Raw genomic sequence first — 13820 nt, forward strand, 5'->3', positions numbered from 1 at the left:
TGTACTCAGAAAACTACAAGACACTGATGAAAGAAATCAAAGATGGCACAAACAGATGGAGAGATATACCATGCTCTTGGATTGGAAGAATCAATATTGTGAAAATGACTGTACTACCCAAAGCAATCTACAGATTCAGGGCAATCCCTATCAAATCACCAGTGGCATTTTTGCAGAATGAGAACAAAAAAACCTTTAAATTTGTATGGAGACACAAACGACCCCAAATAGCCAAAGCAATCTTGAGGAAAAAAAAAAAAATGGAGCTAGAGGAATCAGACTCCCTGACTTCAGACTATCCTACAAAGCTACAGTAATCAAGACAATATGGTACTGGCACAAAAACAGAAACATAGATCAATGGACAGGATAGAAAGCCCAGCGATAAACCCACGCACATATGGTCAACTAATCTATGACAAAGGAGGCCAGGATATACAACGGAGAAAAAACAGTCTCCTCAATAAGTGGTGCTGGGGAAACTGGACAGCTACATGTAAAGGAATGAACTTAGAACACTTCCTAACACCATACAGAAAAATAAATCGAAATGGATTAAACACCTAAATGTAAGGCCAGAAACTATCAAACTCTTAGAGGAAAACATAGGAAGAACACTCTTTGACATAAACCACAACAAGATCCTTTTTGACCCACTTCCTAGAGTAATGGAAATAAAAGCAAAAATAAACAAATGGGACCTAATGAAACTTAAAAGCTTTTGCACAGCAAAGGAAACTATAAACAAGATGAAAAGACAACCCTCAGAATGGGAGAAAATATTTATAAACAAATCAACGGACTAAGGACTAGTCTCCAAAATATACAAACAGCTTATAAAGCTCAATATTAAAAAAACAAACAACCCAATCAAAAAATGGGCAGAAGACCTAAATAGACATTTCCCCAAAGAAGACATACAGATGGCCAAGAAGCACATGAAAAACTGTTCAACATCACTAATTATTAGAGAAATGCAAACCAAAACTACAATGAGGTATCACCTCACACCGGTTAGAATGGGCATCATCAGAAAATCTGCAAACAATAAATGCTGGAGAGGGTGTGGAGAAAAGGGAATCCTCTTGCATTGTTGGTGGGAATGTAAATTGATACAGCCACTATGAAGAACAGTACAGACGTTCCTTAATAAACTAAAAATAGAATTACCATGTGACCCCACAATCCTACTACTGGGCATATACCCTGAGAAAACCATAATTCAAAAGGACACATGCAACCCAATATTCACTGCAGCACTATTTACAATAGCCAGGTCGTGGAATCAACCTAAATGCCCACCAACAGATGACTGGATGAAGAAGATGTGGCACATATATACAATGGAATATTACTCAGCCATAAAAAGGAACAAATTTCGGTCATTTGTAGAGATGTGGACGGATCTAGAGACTGTCTTACAGAGTGAAGTAAGTCAGAAAGAGAAAAACAAATATCGTATGTTAACGCATATATGTGGAATCTAGAAAAATGGTACAGATGAACCAGTCTGCAAGACAGAAATAGAGACACAGATGTAGAGAACAAACATGGACCCCAATGGGGGAAAGCGGGAGGGGGTGGTGGTGGTGGTGGTGAGATGAACTGGGAGATTGGGATTGACATATAGACACTAATATGTATAAAATAAATAACTAATAAGAACCTGCTGTATAAAAAATAAAATTCCAAAAAAAAATTTGCAGTCCTCATCTTAATTACCTGAAATATTTGAACTGATTTATATCTTCCTCCTTCATATCTACCCTCTTTTTTTTTTAATTGGCATCTATGGCCCACTCTCTCCCAGTTTTCCTCCACCTGATTCCCCATTCTCATCACCTTTGCTTATTTCCCTTCAACTCCCTGACCTCTGAACTCTGGAGTGTTTTCTACGTAGATTCATCTCTAAGTTGAATTCACTCTCACAGCTTTCAATACCATCATATACTAATGAATCTCATATTTATGATGCCAGTCTCAGCCATGACCCCCAAATTCCAAAAAAACAGAAAAAAAAAGAAAAGACAGGTGAGGTCAGAGCACAGAAAGGCCAAAGCAGCAATTATTTGGCGGGGGTGGGGGCGGGAAGTCCTGAAGTCAGAGAACAATGAAAAGACCAATTTTTTTAAGGGGGGGCGGAGGGGAATTTCCACTTAAATTTTACCTGAATACCAATTTGCATATGCAAATTAAGGTTGAGCAAAAACAACTTCTGGGAAAGAATAATTGCCAGATAATAAAAGGTGAATAATTCCCAGCTTACACAGGGCCAGGAATCATCCATGTTCTCACAAACAAGATAAAAAGTCCTCAATGAATCCTTGGGACATTCAGTAAAGACACAAGCAGAGAGGTCCACCTTAGTAATAAGGCTAAGAAAGCATAAGAGTGAAGATTACTCTTTACCTGTCCCCAGAAAACCTTAAGAATATTAACATACACAGAAAGGGAAGAGGCAAGAAAAGAATTTTGATGCTGCTAAGTATGTCTTAGAAAAGCTCAGTCTCAAAACTCTCCCAGACACGTGGTTCCATATTACCACGTGCTACTTTGTCCTGTGTGCCACTCAAAGGAGCAGCTGCCACTGCCACCACAGGAAATGAATTGGAGATGCTGGGAAGCATTGCCATGCCCAAGAATAAAGGTAAAGAAGGTAAAAACAGGTACAAGGGTAAGAAAGAAAATGAATCCAAAAACGGTTGGTGTGTAAAGCGTATGAATAAGCGTATGCTCAGGTAATCACAACGTTGGGAGATGAATGAGTAGAAGCAATGTGCTTTGATGTGTAAAGAGGCTATGCCATATCAAAGGAAAAATGAGGAAAATGGTTTAAATAAATACCTCAGATATCTTATTGGTTGGTCTGCCTATCAGGATAACAAAGCTGATGTAATTTCAAAATACAATGCAGATAAAGCTATAAGTCTGAAGGTATATGGCAAGCTTCCAAAACATGCTAAAATCAATGAAAAAGATATATTTGGTGCTGGAGATGATGAAACAATCCAGTTTGCTGATACTGGAGATGATGATAAAGACCATGATGATATATAAATTGAACTCACTGTTTTACATTACAAGTTTCCAAGATGATAATGGCTTCCTTTTCCTTCAGAAAGTTAATGAGACTTCTATGTAGCTTTGCAATTTTATATTGGCATCCCTTTCCTAAATGAATACATGAACTCCTGATGCTCAAATACTCTTAGTAGCAGTTCTTTGGTCTTCCTGATTTTTTTCTCATTAGTTAGATAAAACTCTGACACATGTTAACAGATAACTTTAAGAAGTAAACTTTTATAGAACCCAAGAATGTCTGATTCCAAAGTCCTATTTTCTTAAATGTAATTTCCTTAAAAAAAAAAAAAAAGAATAGTCTACATGAGTGGTATATTAGAAGATTAATGAGAAAATCCCAATATGCAAGAGAAAATGTTTAAGAGAATACTGTAATTGAAATAACAGCATCTGTCTTACAGATAAGAAAACCAGGGCAATTAAAAGGAAATAAAGGGGGAGGGTCACACAGCGAGCAAGCATCAAACAGGAATTTCAACCCAGTTATTTGAGTCCAGATTCTACTGCAAGGAGGTCTTCCACAGCAAGTATCTTCCCATGTCTAGACCATCCATCTAAACAAAGGATACCCTATCAATAGCTAGAATAAGAGAGAAAAATCATTGCCATCACAAGAATGCTACCATAATGAACAGTGACCTTTAGAAGAATCATTCTTCCTCAAGAGCTCTCTTGTTTTCCACCTAAGAAGACCTTTGAAGCTCTAAATATCTTAGTAGTATGAACTTAATTTAAAAAAAATAAAGATTCCTCCAAAATTTCCCCTCATCATTCATGAATTCAACCATAGTTATTCACTGGCCCACTGCCTACCATGTGTTTGGCACTATACTGAGTACCAAGGATACAATGATGAGCAAGACAGAGACGGTCTTTCCCCACTGTTTTAGTGGACCTTAGAATCTACTGGGAAAGAAAAAAGTGAAAGAAATAATTACACAATTAATTTCTTAGGTTTCTAAATATGCTGAGCCTGTACCCAACACAGGGCTTTTGAACTTCTTGTCTGAAACACACTTGCCCAAATATCCACCATAGTCCTTCCCTCATCAAATTCAGTGTCACCCTCTCAGTGAAACCTTCCCTGACCATTCTATATAAAAATGGTACACTCCCCACTCTGACATTCCCTATTACCTTCCTTGATGTAGTCACCTTTCTCTAGAACATTTATCACCATCTGACACACATATTTGTTTAGTTTCTTTCTCTCTACAAGTGTATAAGCTCCATGAGATCAATAATTTCTATTTTGTTGACTGGTATCACTCAGAATCTAGAACAGTGCCTATAATATAGCAGACACTTAATAAATATTGCTGAATAATAAATAAATGAGTACAATAAAGGAAAGTATGAGTATCATGAGAAGGTATTCATTTCATTTAGACTAACGTACACAATGTTTTTATCCAAATACATGTCTTTTATAACAAAATACCAATTATAAATTCTAACTATCATTCATGTATATGGTATTAATTTAGGCATCGTTTAAGTTTTTCTATAATTCCTTTTTTTATAAATTCCTTTTAAACATTTTAAAGTATTTACAATAGAATGACTTACTGCTAAAAAGATTAATATTTTTATACTAGAAGGGAGCCAACACCTAACAAAATGATTTATTCTCGATTTTATAAACTAGCTCACCTTAAAAAATGAAGACAAGATGAAATGTACCATTCTACCTGGATTTGATATTACCACATTCACTGAACTGGAATAGGCATCTTACTTTTCAGAAATAAAAAGAAAAAAAATAAAAATAAAAGAGAAAGAGAGAAACTATCTAAAAAATTACCTTCTATGGCACATAGCTAAATATCTAGGGAAAAAAATTGTTTCAAATTTAGCATACCACAGTCCAAGGGACTTTGTGGCCTGACAAAAACTCTTATTTTGAAGAGGAATAATACTTTCATTTATACCTAAATAATGTTAAAACAAATGTTAACCTTTAAAGGTTAACATGATCATTTAAACAAGTATTTAACAATATAATTTAAAAAAGATAAACAGACCCTGAGACAAGTTTTCATATTCAATCACATATCATTTGGAACTCCAATAACTAGAGTCAACATGACCCTCTAAAGGATTAAAAAAAAGTAAAGTTGCTACAGCATTTTTAATAAAATGAGTTTGTTACAAACAATCTATGCGTAAAATGGAACATTTTTCACGAGTCCATTAATTTCTCCTGATACAAACACAAGTTATTGGAAGAAATTAAGAAAACAGTCATGAAGTAACAATATGACCTGCATGACTATACTTTGAAAACCTAAGAATATTGACCAGATGTAATCAGGACTCCCAAAATCCATATGTTCTCTCCCCTAATTAAGAAACTTAGAAGTCATACTAATCAAAGGAGAGGGCAAAAACAAATCTTCAGATATAAAATGCAGTTCAATATAATATCTATTAATAACTACATCCAAACTAAGTTTTCATATACATAAAAAACCTAAGAATTTTCTCAGCTCTCCACCATCTAATTATGTAGACATTCCTCAAAGTATCTACAAAACAAAATTAAAATTACTACTAAATATTTTTCAACCATTACATACATTAAAGAAACATCATTGTTCATTTTAAAACTATACCTTCTGAGTGTTAACAGTAAATGTTAAATGTAATCATTTCCTTCTGGTTAATTATATTCTTCCAGAAACAAAATGCAGAATTCCTTAGAGATTTTTTACATTTACAGGACAATGGACCATCAACCAGTAACTATGTTTACTGATACAGATATTAAGTTTAAAAAAAATTTTTTTAAATCAATTTATCCCAAACATTTAAAATTAGCTTATTTTTAAATAGTCACTGCAAAACAAAAGACAGAAATACATAAAAGATAAAGGAAAGATCACAGGAAACTCACCTCCTAGAAAACATAATTCCTTATTACCATTTCTCCACCATCTCTCAAGATATTTTACACAAATGTAAATAATCTTAGATTAAAGGAATCGTTCATACATCCTATTCTACAGCCTATTTTGCTTAATTTTTTTTCTTTCTTTTTTGCAGTATGTGGGCCTCTCACTGTTGTGGCCTCTCCTGTTGCGGAGCACAGGCTCCGGACGTGCAGGCTCAGCGGCCATGGCTCACGGGCCCAGCCGCTCCACGGCATGTGGGATCTTCCCGGACCGGGGCACGAACCCGTGTCCCCTGCATTGGCAGGTGGACTCTCAACCACTGCGCCACCAGGGAAGCCCTATTCAAATTATTTTTAAGAGCCTATTACGTTCTACTCACTGTTCCAGGCAATCTAAGTTCCATGAGTGTAGGTACTGATTCTATTTTATTCATTGCTTTGTTTCCAGTGTTTAGTGGAGTGTCTGGTACACAGTAGACTTTCATATATGCGCTGAATGAATGGATGATCATCCTTGTTCATTCATCCTTCCTCACTTCTACAATTATCTCCTTTTTTTTAAGTTTTAACTTTGAAATTATTTCTTTCATTTTTTTTTGCCCTACAAAGTAATAAGCCTATAAACGTCTTCACCACTCAGCATTCAGGATCTCTACTGGGAGTCAAGAAAATAAATATGGAGGAAAAAAAGTAGTGTTACAATGTTACCTCTTGGAAACTCTGCTCAGCTGTGTTTAAAATTCTCAAAGTTCCTTTTTTGAACTTCAAAACATCATCCAAAGGAAACGTGAATCTAACAGCTGGTTGTAGGTCTTCCTTTGGTCTTGCTAACATTTCAGTGGAAAAAGAGCAGTATCCAAAAGGTCCAGCTGGTGCACCCAGAAAAACCTTAAAAATCCAACTAAACTGAAAAATTATGACTGAATTCACAAAAGATTAATTTTGCTTTTCCAGAAAAAATAGTCTGAGAGAGGGAAAAATACCACTGAAACATCAAAACACACCAAAATGTTTTTATTCCAATCAAATTTTGGTCTTTTAAATTATTATGAAATAGATCTGTTGAGAAACCTCTAGACATACTAATTCTGTTTTCTATCATCTGGAAATCCAGGTACTATAGGGATTAAATTAGAATCATAAGCCTGGAAAGAACCTTGAGACACATATAGAGTTCATCCTTCTGCATTTTACTCACTTACACTTAAGCCTTTTTACATGCATAAGAAATATATCCACAACAAAAATTTATCCAACTCAAGGTAGAGGTGGAGATAGGAGATTAAGTCAGAGTTAAGGAAGGAGTTTGGACAAAAAGATATAAGTCATTCAAAGGATGTTGTTATTGGAAAAGACTGTTTTGGAGAGTGTCATGATCCAACTTCCATTTTAGTATGATCACTCCAAAATTCATGCTTGAATGTTAAATGCATGTGTTAAATACACATGCTTGAATGGAACATGCTTGTCGATTATGGCCTTGTATTTTGCCTCTTAACTGGTTAGGATGACATGCAAAAATCTTAGCGTGAGAGGATGCTGGTTTGGATCAGATTGTGAACATCTCTTCAGCTTCAAAAAGTATATGCTACCAGTTTGTTGTGTTTTCATAAACACACCTTATTATTCTCATTAGATTGTAAGTTCTTCAGAAATAGTATCATGGTTTTATTACTCTTTATATCCCCAATACACAGTAAGTATTCAATAAATATTCTCTTTATATCCCTTAGAATACACAACAGGTATTCAATGAATATTCACTGATATCAGTGAAAATACAGATATTCATGTAGGCCATTCAAAGAGAATTTCATTACCTCAAATATCCTTAAATGTTAAAAAATATATAAAAATACATGACCACAGTTGAACAGACATTTGCACACCAATGTTCATAGCAACATTATTCACAACTGCCAAAAGGTAGGAACAGCCCAAATGTCCATTGACAGATAAATAGATAAACAAAATGTGGTACATGCATAAAACAGAATATTAATCTTAAAAAGAATGAAATTCTGATACATGATACAACATGGATGAACCTTGAAGACACTATGCTAAGTGAAAGAAGTCAATCACAAAAGGACAAATGTTGTATGATTCAACTCACATAAGGAACCTAGAGTAGTCAAAATCAGAGACAGAATAGTGATTAAAGGGCCTGGGGGTCAGGGAGAATGCGGAGTAAAGTTTTTTTTTTCTTTTCATTATTTTGACTTTTTTTTACTGAGGTTTAGTTGATGTACAATACTATATAACATAGTGTATATGTTATACATATACACTATGTATAACATAGTGATTATGTTATATAATATACGTGTATAACATAGTGATTCACAATTTTTAAAGATTATACTCCACTTATAATTATTATAAAATATCAGCTATATTCCCTGTGTTGTTCAATACATCCTTATAGCTTATTTTATACATAGTAGTTTGTACCTCTTAATCCCCTAGACCCTATATTGTCCCTCCCCTCCACCGTCCCTCTCCCACTAGTAACCACTAGTTTGTTCTCTATATCTGGGAGTCTGTTTCTTTTTGTTATATTCACTCGTTTATTTTTTAGATTCCACATATAAGTGACAACATTTAGTATTTGTCTTTCTCTGATTTATTTCACTTACCATAATATCCTCCAACTCCATCCATGTTGCTGCAAATGACAAAATTTCATTCTTTTTTATGGCTGAGTAGCATTCCATTGTGTGTGTGTCTGTGTGTGTGTGTGTCTGTGTGTGTGCGCGCGCGTACGTGCACACGCATTCTGTATCTTCTTTATCCATTCTTCTGTTGATGAACACTAAGGCTGCTTCCATATCTTAGCAATTGTAAATTATGCTGCTATGAACATGTATCTTTTCGAATTAGTGTTTTCGTTTTTTTTGGATATGTACCTAGGAGTAGAATTGCTGGGTCATATGGTAATTCTATTTTTAGTTTTTTGAGAAACCTCCGTACTCTTTTCCACAGTGGCTGCACCAATTTATAATTCCCACCAACAATGTATGAGACTTCTCTTTTCTCCACATCCTCACCAATATTTATTTGTATTCTTTTTGATGATAGCCATTCTGACAGGTTTGAGGTGATATTTCATTGAAGTTTTGATTTGCATTTCTCTGATAATTAACAATGTTGGACATCTTTTCATGTGTCTGTTAGCCATCTATATGTCTTCTTTGGAAAAATATCTATTCAGATCATCTGCCCATTTTTTATAGGGTTGTTTGTATTTTTGATGTTGAGCTGTATGAGCTATTTATATATTTTGGATAGCAACCCCATGTTACAGGGGCTGGGGGTCAGGAAGAATAGGAAGTTAATATTTAATAGGTACAGAGTTTTATTCAGAATGATGAAAAAGTTCTAGAGATGGATAGTGGTGATGTTTGCACAACAATGTGAATATACTTAACACTACTGAATTATACACTTTAAATGGTTAAATGGTAAATTTTGTTATATATTTTTTACCATAATAAAAAAGGAGAAAAATATATAAATCATATTACTTTATGAATGACTTGTCCAAATAATACCTTGCAATCACAGAATTCTAACTGTTCTTAACATTAAATTATTAAGAAAAATGTAGTTTAAATTATTACCCAGTTTTATACTTAAGTATCTGGCTTTTTTAAAAACAAACACAATACCCCCCCCCACAAAAAAAAACAAAAACAAAAAAATCCTTGAAGAAAATAAAGTTATTTTGATCTCAGCCATACCCATAATGCATTTAATCTAACTCTGTAAATCCTCTGCTTTACAACAAAAATACTAAATGTGGCCATAATCAACATATCCATATGTCCCTAACATTCACACATACATTCATATCCATCTTCTTAGCAGAAGCTTGTCGTCGCTCAATGTTTTTGCAATTCAGTTTTTATTGTATTTTCTTCTATTCTTTTTTTTGCAGGTAAAGACTATGCATGCAAAGACTATACTTTGTGCAACATTTTCAGGGTTGTTAATAAGCATCTAATAAGGAGCTACATAATGTCAAATAAAATGATAAACTGGGAATTCTTAAAAGTAATTAACACTTTGTATGCTAATTATTTCCTAAATTTTGGGAAATGTGTAAGAAAATAAGTTAAAGTTTACATTTACATTCATCTGATTACATACAAAAGCTGACTCAACTGCTACAAAATATAAAAGCAATAATATTTTGCTGCTGGTTTTTATAAAAGTGATTCATATTCAAATAAACCTAATTGAAATTCATGGAATTATAACATCGTTAAAATACAAACTTCCCAGTTCGTCAATCTACAACCCTTCAATACAATATACCACATATACATCAATTCCTATTCCGTGATTATGTCAAAGAAATTATATTGATTTAACACATAGCTAAGTTCACCAATAATACTGATCTAATTCATAACTCATTTAACATGATTCATTTATGAGTCTTGACCTTAATTTACTAACTAAAATTTAGTATTAAATTTTAATACTGGTTTATTATTCTTTCTCTGATAATTATCAAACCAGAAAATTTTCAGTACTGAATAATTTTCCAAGGTCTGCCCATAAAACCATTACTGTACACTGAAGTCTCCTTTTAAAATAAAGTCACCTAAGATAAAAAGAACAAAAGCAAAGAAATAGGTACATTCAAGTGTTTGGACTCCCTAACATACTGCCCTATGCATATTCTTTCTAGAAGTAGCTATTGGGTTGGCCATAAGGTGCCTTTGGTTTTTAAGTAAAAATAAAAGATATGTTTTCATTTTCACCAAGAACTTCATTGACCAACATATTCACCCTTTTGTTCCACTGCCTTCTGCCATTTTTCAGGCAACTTCATAATTCCATCTTCCCAAATCTTTTTATCATTTTGAGCAAAGAACTGTTCCAGGTGCCTTTTACAGTCTTCCAGGGAATTGAAACTTTTTCCATTAAGAGAACTTTGTAAAGACCGAAATAAATCGCAATCCGAAGGTGCAATGTCTGGTGAATACAGTGGATGGATGAATCAGAACTTTCCAGCCAAGCACTAACAGCTTTTGCCTGGATATCAAAGAAACATGCGGTCTTGCATTATCCTGATGGAATATTATATGTTTTCTGTTGACTAATTCTGGACGCTTTTCGTAGAGTGCTGCTTTCAGTTGGTCTAATTGGGAGCAGTACTTGTTGGAATTAAACGTTTGCCTTTCCGCAAGAAGCTCATAATAGAGAACTCCCTTCCAATCCCACCATATACACAGTATCACCTTCTTTGGATGAAGACCGGCCTTTGGTTGCCCCACGATCTCTTCCATTCCACATTATTGCACAGTATCCACTTTCATCGGCCATCACAATTTGTTTAAAAACAGAACATTTTCATTACGTTTCAGTAGAGAATCACATGCAGAAATAGTCAAGAAGGTTTTCTTCGCTTAACTTATGTGGAACCCGAACATCAAAGCGATTCACATAACTAAGTTGGTGCAAATGATTTTCAGTGCTTATTTGGATATTTTGCATATGTTGGCTATCTCCTGCATGGTATAATGTTGATTGATCTCAGTTAATGTCTCGATTTGATCGCTATCAACTTCAACTGGTCTACTCGACCATGGAGCACCGTCCAGAGAGAAATCTCCAGCACAAAACATCACAAACCACTTTTGACATGTTCGATCAGTCACAGCACCTTCTCCATACACTGCACAAATCTATTTATTGCGTTTCAGTTGTGTTTTTACCTTTCTTGAAATAATAGAGCATAATATGCCAAAAATGTTTTTCTTCCATTTTCAATATGAAAATGGCTACACAAAAATTCACCAATTTTGATAAGTCTTTTTTTAAATGCACATTGCTATGACAGCTGTCATATACAGTCTAACAAAATTATTTTGAATAAAGTTAAATACAACTAAGCACTACTAGAGCCATCCTATGGAAAAAACCGAATGAACCTTTTGGTCAACCCAGTATTTCAAGCGAAAATAAATTCTTCAATCTTGAATACTTTGAATCTTTCAATACTTGATTCAATATTTGAATCTTTCAATACTTGAAAATAAATTCAAGTATTGAAAATAAATCCTTCAATACTTTCCCAATGAATTGTATTAAGCAAAAATTAAGTAAGCGAGTGTAGAGAGTCCTCCCATTAAAAAAAAAAAAAAAACCTAGAGATTTACTTTTCCTTATTACATTCCTCCTACTATATATTCCTTAAAAAATATTCTGGATTTGGTGTCCAAAAGATCTAACCAGTAAAACTCACATATTTATATCAGTTTTTTAGCAATTTAACATTCAGATTTAGATTCAACCAAAACCTCCTAGACTATATGAGGAAATGAATTACAACCACAACTTTACAACATGAGTATTAATGATTTTATGTCAAAGGAAAATTAGACTTGGAGAGACAAAATAATTTGATTTTACAATGGTCTCATGACGAGTAACTAGTGAATTCAAGGACTGGAATCCAGACATTACTACTGATGCTGAAAGGAACTAGGAGGAGAAGTAACACCGGTGCATGCCAAATATGAGCCGGGCACCTTGCATGCATTTCCTCAATTAGTTCTTACCAGTGCTCTGTAAGGTAGGCACTATCTTCATTTTGAAGATGAGGAAAGTGAGGTAAGAAATGATTTGACTTCATCAAGGTTTGTACAGCTAGTCAGCAGCTAAGACAGGACAGAAACCATGAGATTACACATTGATAGATTCTGTCCTCAAACCACTACTTGTGATCCAAGGAGGAAAGTTCATTTGATGTATTTTATTTTTGTGTTTGGTTTGGTTTGGTTTGATTTGGTTTGGTTTTTAATTCTACAGAGAGGGGAACAATTTCACTGAATCCATTTTAACAAGATTTCTAAATCCTGTCTATGTTATTAATCCCTGTAGTGTTGCTATCATAAGTCTGCCAGACAGACAAATGATAACAATGAATATTCTCTCCCTTTACAAATTCTCCCCTGTCCTTTCTCGTCTGCTTCTGCTCTTCCTCTAGATCAGGGGTCCCCAACCCCTGGGCCACGTACTGGTACCAGTCTGTCAGTGGAAAAACTGTCTTTCATGAAACCAGTCCCTGGTGCCAAAAAGTTTGGGGACCAATTGCTCTAGATCACTCAAAAGAATATGGATACCTAGAGGTCTATTATTCAGGAGCAGAGGTCAATAATTATCAAATACTGGCTATAGGGCATGGAGGATTCATACATATTTCACAGTTTTCAAATTTTGCTACATGGAACCAAAGAGTTGTAGGAGGTATTCCTTCCTAATACCAGTAAATGAAAAAGTGCCAGGTAGGTTTCATTTGTAAAAGTAACCGCCGTAACTCTTTCATTCATTATACCAAGCTTGAGGTAAGAAAAATGTTTAAGTATTTTAAAAAATCAAAGTTTTAAAATTCTTACTCTAAAATATGTAAGAGGTAGAGGTGAGGTAGGTGACAGTTTGTTGTATTTTTTAAAATGAGTTCCTCATCTTTTTTCTTTCTGATCACATATTTATGATGTGACTCCTACTAAAAAAAATTTAAAACTAAAAAGAACTCTCATATTCCCTGTTGTTGCTGGATTACAGATGTCAATCATATCCAGTTGATTGATGCTGCTGCTGAGTTCAGATATGTCCTTACTGATTTTCTGCTACATCTGTCCATTTCTGACAGAGGAGAGTTGAGGTATCACCTACTACAATTGTGGAACGATCTACTTCTTTTTGCAATTCTGTCGGTTTTTGCATCACATATTTTGACGACCTGTTAGGTGCATATACATTAAGGATTGTTAAGTCTTCTTAAAGAATTATCATTATATAATGCTCCTATTTATCCTTGAAAATCTTC

General features: G+C 34.4%; 1 protein-coding gene and 1 pseudogene across 9 annotated transcripts in view; one reads left to right on the plus strand and one right to left on the minus strand.

Annotated features, from left to right (window-relative positions):
• FUT8 (fucosyltransferase 8) overlaps positions 1–13820 on the minus strand; it is a 318277-nt gene that overhangs the window by 184346 nt on the left and 120111 nt on the right. The window contains exon 1 of one of the 9 annotated variants that reach the window (XM_073800358.1): positions 6683–6707. The exons of the other annotated variants lie outside the window; for them this stretch is intronic. The gene's annotated coding sequence lies outside the window, so the exon portion shown is untranslated. Of the gene's footprint in view, positions 1–6682; positions 6708–13820 lie in introns of those variants that run through there. 9 annotated transcript variants of the gene reach the window in all.
• Positions 2632–3057, plus strand: LOC101323522 (eukaryotic translation initiation factor 1A, X-chromosomal-like; annotated as a pseudogene).

Source organism: Tursiops truncatus, chromosome 2 (genome assembly GCF_011762595.2).
Source record: "Tursiops truncatus isolate mTurTru1 chromosome 2, mTurTru1.mat.Y, whole genome shotgun sequence".
Lineage (NCBI taxonomy): Eukaryota > Metazoa > Chordata > Mammalia > Artiodactyla > Delphinidae > Tursiops > Tursiops truncatus.